This window comes from Limulus polyphemus, unplaced genomic scaffold, assembly GCF_000517525.1.
Source record: "Limulus polyphemus unplaced genomic scaffold, Limulus_polyphemus-2.1.2 Scaffold582, whole genome shotgun sequence".
NCBI lineage: Eukaryota > Metazoa > Arthropoda > Merostomata > Xiphosura > Limulidae > Limulus > Limulus polyphemus.
The window spans coordinates 469,294-475,940 of NW_013666192.1; the positions used below are offsets into that span (position 1 = coordinate 469,294).

A 6,647-nucleotide genomic window follows, 5' to 3' on the forward strand; every position below is an offset into this window, starting at 1 on the left:
GTAAGTTATTTATGATTAATATCCTAACTCTGCTTTATATGTACATAAATATATAGAGTATTTTTTTCAAATATATTTAGTTAGGTTTTTCATCTATGCTGGTACTTTATATGTCAATAAACCTAAGTATTGAACACTGAAAATCCATTTTAGATAAGTTTAAGGAAACGTCTGAAGTTGAAATGCTGAGTTGTACATACTAATTTGTTTCATCTGTTTAACAACTTTGAATTAATAATGGCTGGAGACGGCTTAAATGGGTAATGAAGAAAAACTTTAATATAAGTTTAACATGACAGCAAATGTACAACGTTTCGACAAGGTTTTGTCATCATCAACTTTGAATTATTCTCTTACGCTGGTTGATTCCTGCATTAACTGATAAGTTCAACATATTTTGTAATCATGGTTGAATAGGCTAGTTCACAACCTAAAGTAGAAGAGGTCTTACAAAATTTAATTGCAAGCGACGCGTTTCAAAGGAAATTAATTAGTACAGATCTATAAAGCACGGAAAGAGACAAATGTGATCAAACTGTGACTCCTTTAAGAAAAAGGTTATTGATGCGCTCGTGGTAATTGCCCACTACTAGAAAAGGTGAATTAGTTCCTTACTTAGTACTTCTTCGAAGCGTTCGACCCTGTGTGCTTAAAATAGACAATAATAGAATCCTAAGAGAACAACGTAAACAGCCAGAATATGATGTATTCTAAATAGAACTAAACTTTTGATAATTACAAATATGAATTAACGGAACCACAAACTTACAACGCATATAATAATGCTATAAGTTTATGTACAGCTATAATCTTAGCAAAAATTGTCAATGTAGAAAACAAAGTGATAGAGTCAAAACTGGTAGAGCGTGACAATAAACGATAAAAAAACATATAACAGCAAATATGTAAGTATTTATGATGCTTCTAATACTTGTTAATTAATAAAGAACAAGCTTAAAAATAAAGAAATAACTAGAAATAAGAATCACTTATATTGAACGCATTCGGAAAATCCCAGTAAAAGAACAGGTTATCTCACTGTTGTGATGCTGTAATATAGACTAAAAAACTCGCTTAGTAACAAACTTCAGTACTTCCAAACAAGTTTCACATCCACATGTTGTTTGTCGCGAATGAAATCCCACGTGACTACCTTTATGGTGCTGTATATATAAAGGGGTAGATTCGCAACTTTCTGTCCGACTCCGATACGAGACAACGATATATTTTCTCGTGTGTAAGAACGTGAGTATCATTTTTTTTTTACCTTGCTATTTATATGTGTCATTTAGTTACCATAGCCCGACCTTTACATTCTTCAGTGTGTACTTATCTAATTTATTACATTAATACTTTAATTATGTTAATGAATATGGTATGTACATACAAGAAAAGTTATCACGAAGTTATCTCATTTTACTCAATATAAGTTAATGAAGTTGTTTCACGATATAAGACAAAAACATACCAAGAATGTGTGAAATCGTGGACAATTTCTTATGATGAGAATATGTTCTGACGCTGAGAACAAAACTAAAGGAATGGAATGGTTTCCATATTTTAGAAACCGACTGACATAACTCAGGATACCTGAAATTCCTTTGTAACAGCAGAACGAAGTGAGAACTGTAATTTTTGACATTTTTAGTTAAAGCAGATAATTTAATTAATTTAAACGTTTACTCAGTAGTTGCTGTTTATGATTCCGCCTTGTCTTAGATTACAAATTTTGAAAAACAAAGGTTACAGAAACTCACAGAATGTGATGGCTGAGAGAAACTAGACTCTCAAATTCCCACTTTTCTTCTTATAAAAATACAAATGAAAACATCTACATTGAAAATTTTCTACTATTTAAACACGATGTCATTAAATGACTATCAAGTGCTATGTATTCCTAAAATGTATTCAAATATATCTGTATTTATACAGAAAGTTTAGTTATATGTTTCTGATATATCAGTTGTTGGAATATAATAATACAAAGAACCTACATCCTGTACTGATTGAAATATCTGAATACATACATACATACATATATATATCTTAGAAGTACCAGATAAACGGGAAGTAGTTTCCTAGAGAGATTATTGTACATTTTCTCAAGAATAATTTTATTTCTTATTATTATACATGACGGTTTGATACTATTAAATATTTCCAATAAAAGTTAAAAAATAATGAACTTTAATTTATTTTTTCTAAAATGTATGTTTCATCATGAAGCGTACTTATATTAACTAGTACTTTATGGCTTTCTTCCTAATTTATTTCTCTGCGAATCTCTTTTGGGCAGTTTTTTTTACTATGATAATAAGATCATTTATATTCAGACAAAAATTTAAATGATCCTTCTAAATTAAAGTTTACGATTACTGATGAAATAATAGTATAATCTGATCGTAAACAATATGATATTTTTTATAGGTTATCATCACCATGAACAAGTTTGCGATTTTTCTTTTATGCTTAACACTGTTAGGAATCATTCTTGAGACTGAAGCCCAATGTTACAGGCACTGCGTACGTTATAGGTGTGATATTCACTACTGCTATTACCGGTGTACAAGATACTGTCATGGTATTCATGGATTTGAAGGAAACGATGAAGATAAAGGTACTAAATATGCTATATTAAAAAATATACCTGTTACGAAAGCATTTTTTAAAAAAATACAATAAGATTGTCAGAGTCTCAACAACATCAAGACCAATGAATAAAGTTTTCCTACAATTTAAAGTTATATGTATTTGTAAAATTTAGGCATAACCTTTAAAGAATGAATGAATAATCTTACATTCTCAATAGTTTTGTTAGCTAACATCTTAATTACCAAGAACAGAAGAATATTTTACATCATTAACTCCGTCTGCTAGCTGAAATATTGCTTTCACTCGTGTGTTTGTGAACAATATAACTAAAAAGGTTTTTAGTTAATTTTGATGAAATGTCGTGCTTGTATTTTGGTAACCTTTTTCATTTGATTTTCATCAAATTTAGAGAAAATTTGACAGTCTACAAAGACCAATTTAACTGTTGGGGAAAGTAAGTCATCAGTAAAGGTTATATTGTAATTCATCTACATAATTGGAAAAGTCGTTGTCTAGCGTTAGTGAAATTTCGTAAAAAAAGGTTGAGTATCCCCCAACAACAGATTACTGAAAGTCTGGCGAATTTAGCTAAAATTTCGAGTTCATAATAAAGGTAAATAATTTTCATTATAATGGGTGTAAATTGTGAATTTCAAAGATGGCCAAACTTCGATAACAAATTGAGATAGAAAGAAGATTTTGGCACGCATAATTACAGTTTTGAGGGTGAGGAACTGTTTGGTGAATATATTAGATTGGTTACCACAAAAGTCGAAAACGTTACGGGGCGGAGTTGCAATGAAGGTCTTTCTAGATTTTTTGTTTTCTCAAATATAAAACCAAATTTAAAGAAGAATCGTTTTTAATGCATTTCACTTTATGGTAACGCTTTGAATTACGGATTTAGACCTAACTTATTAAGATGATACAACATATATTAAGGTTAGGTATATTATATAAGGATTTATTGTATTGAAAAGATTTTTCCTTTAAAATGTTTGCTTAAATAATCAAACACAGATATTACTAGGTTGTTTATCTTACAAATTACTCTGATAAGTTAAATGGTTCCCATATCCCTTGACCGTGTTGTATTGCTGGATCAAACCTTCTTTCTAAAATTGTTTTCTACCGACCACTATTATTAACCAGCTTGTTGTCAATGGAAGATTTTTGAGAAAACGTTCTTTAAGAATTATATATGAATATTGTGTATCATACAGAAACAGAAGTGAAGTTCCCAAAGGGAGAAAAAGAAGAAGAATTTGATTTGAATGACTAGAAGGCTGCTATATAAAAAGGTATAAATATATTTATCAATTCATCTAATTGATTTATTAATTTATGAATATACTCATTACAAACAAGATTAGATACAGCGTGATAAAATATAAAAATATTAATAAATTTGTTAAGTCTTTGTAAGGGAACAAACATTATACTGGTCGAAAAGTTGGTCACAAATGTTTTACCTTCACTGTAACAGTGGTCTTTAACAGCTGTCTGTATTTTTACAATACTTTAATATTTCTTCTTGTTCGATTTCTTTTCAGGTTGCTTCCATTTTCTGATGGACTGAAAAAAAATCATTTATTTCTTTACTTTTTTTATTAGTGATATATCTCTATTAAATTAGTATTTGTTGACAATACTTGTAATATTGGTTAAGAAATTCAATAAAAGCACTATATTTCTCTAAATGTGTGTCACTGAGTTCTCTTAAGATATTCACATATTCACTAGCAAAAATATATTTTTCGGGATTAAGGCACGTTACCAATATTCCAGTTTCTGGGCACATAAAGATATGAAAACAATAAGAATTTATTTTAGATCAGTAAATACAGGTATAAAATGTGTCAAGTGTTTTTAACCTGAGTACGAAGCTGCTAAATCTTCTAATATCGATGGTATCTCAGTGTGTGTGTGGAGCTAATTAAATCGTTCTATATATACCACACATCTGTGTCTAAAGGTAGGCAAACATTTCAAGGTCTCTACCAGCTTTGCACAATGGGATGGTGTAATTTTTGTCCATTCTTCCTAACAAATTGCTCCAATTATGACAAGTTCGTTGATGGAATGCATTCTTCAAATCTCGCCATAAATTTTCTATTGGATTGAAGTCAGGAATTTGACTGGGCCACTTCAGGGCATTCATTTTATTTTATTTTAAACTACCCCAGTGTGGCGTTGGCGTTGTTCTTCGGGTCACTGTCCTTCTGAAATATACATTGTCGACCCAGTTTTAGATTATTAGCTAACTCAAGCAGGTTTTCCTTAGGATTTACTTGTACTTCGCACCATCCATCATCCCCTCAATCCTGACAAGCTTCTCAGTCCCTGCTGATGAGTAGCATCCCTCATAACATGATGCTGCTACTACCATGCTTGATAGTTGGGATGGGTTGACTGGGTGATGTACTGTTTTGGACTTGTGCCAGATGTAATGCTTTGAATATAGACCAAAAAGCTCAAGTTTTGTCTCGTCTGACCACCAAGCCTTCTGCTACATGTCTGTAGCATCATTTACATGCTTTGTCGCAAACTGCATACAAGATTTAAGATTGTTCTTTTCAGTAATGACTTCTTTCTTGCCAGTTGCCTATACAGGCTAGCTTTGTGTAGTAACCGGGTTGTTGTCAATGTATGAGCACTGACTCTCATCTCAGACATGGAACTTTGCAACTCTTTCAAAGTCATTGTTGGCTTCACAGTGTCCTGTTTACCCGGCTGCTTAGTTTCGAATGGAGATCTGATCTGGATAGTGACTGAGTGGTATGAAGCACATTCCACTTATTAACGATAGACGTCAGCAAAACTCAAAGGGATAATCAGCGACCTTGAAATTTTCTTGTAACATTCTCCTGATCTGTACTTCTCTACCACTTTATTCCTGACTTGTTTGGAAAGCTCCTTGGTCTTCATGGTTGGTTTGTCGTATCACAATGTGGGCTGTGGCTTGAACAAATGCATTTACCCTGAAGTCAAGTTAAACACTTCGATTACACACAGACAGAGACCATTACACAAATTTTGTGACCTTTCAAGCTAATATTTTACTCCTAAACTGATTTAAGGTTGTCATAGCAAAGGGGTGCAATTGAGAATATTCTAATTTATTTTGAAAATTTAACTTACTTACATAATATCAGTTTTTAGTTTTATCAGTTTGGAGTAGATTGTGTATATTCTAAATATAAAGTCCCATTTGAAAGTTTCATGATTGCAAGCTCAGAGAGCAACAAAATGTGGAAACTTAGCAGGGGGGGATGAATAATTTTGTAACACACTGTATTATTGTTTTTAATAAAATGTTTTCGAAGAATCGGTTAATTTGTTACAGCTACAAAATGGTCAAACCTGAAAGTGTGGAACTGTTTAGCGACAGATCTTGGCCAATTATCAACCCGATACTTTAACATTAGGTATGCCAGGCTCAGTGCTTCAGTCAACGAAATTATCTATATAGAAAGCACAAAGATATGTATATCTGTCTGCTTGTCCGTTATCTACCTATTCGTAGATCGTTAGGCCAATCTCAACCAAACTTTGTGGGATGATAGTTTGGGACAAGGGGCATATTAATGGGGGATACACACCCACCCCCATTGTTGCTGTTATTGAGCATTTATTATCTTTGATGTCAATTAACGTTAACTACGTTGATAGATGGTGCCGCTTCCATAGACCAAAAACAAAAACTTTATTAAGTTTTCTGTGAAATAACATACACAAAGTGTAGGGGAAAGGACACACAAACGTCTTATATACCTCAGAGACTGCACAATCACTCTCTTGGAGGAATGCATTGGCCGACACTATTGCAATCTATATATATATACATAAAGCACAAAAATATGTGTGCTTGTTTGTTTGTTCATTATCTAACTACTCCTAGGTAGATGGGCCAATCTCAACCAACCTTTGTGGGATGATAGTTTGGAACAATGGACATGTTAATAGAAGGATCAATAGCCCTTTTTTTCTTACATTTATGAGTATGTTAAAAACACTTAGAAAATTAAATTAACAGTATGTAGCGATAATAACAC

At 32.1% G+C, this 6,647-nt stretch overlaps 1 long non-coding RNA gene across 1 annotated transcript; it reads left to right on the top strand.

Moving 5' to 3' along the window:
• The first annotated feature begins 1,127 nt into the window (after positions 1–1,127).
• On the top strand, positions 1,128–4,279 carry LOC106459257. The gene is made up of 4 exons (XR_001290822.2): positions 1,128–1,245; positions 2,428–2,617; positions 3,816–3,893; positions 4,146–4,279. It is a non-coding gene; the product is annotated as an uncharacterized LOC106459257 (long non-coding RNA).
• Positions 4,280–6,647: the final 2,368 nt, after the last annotated feature.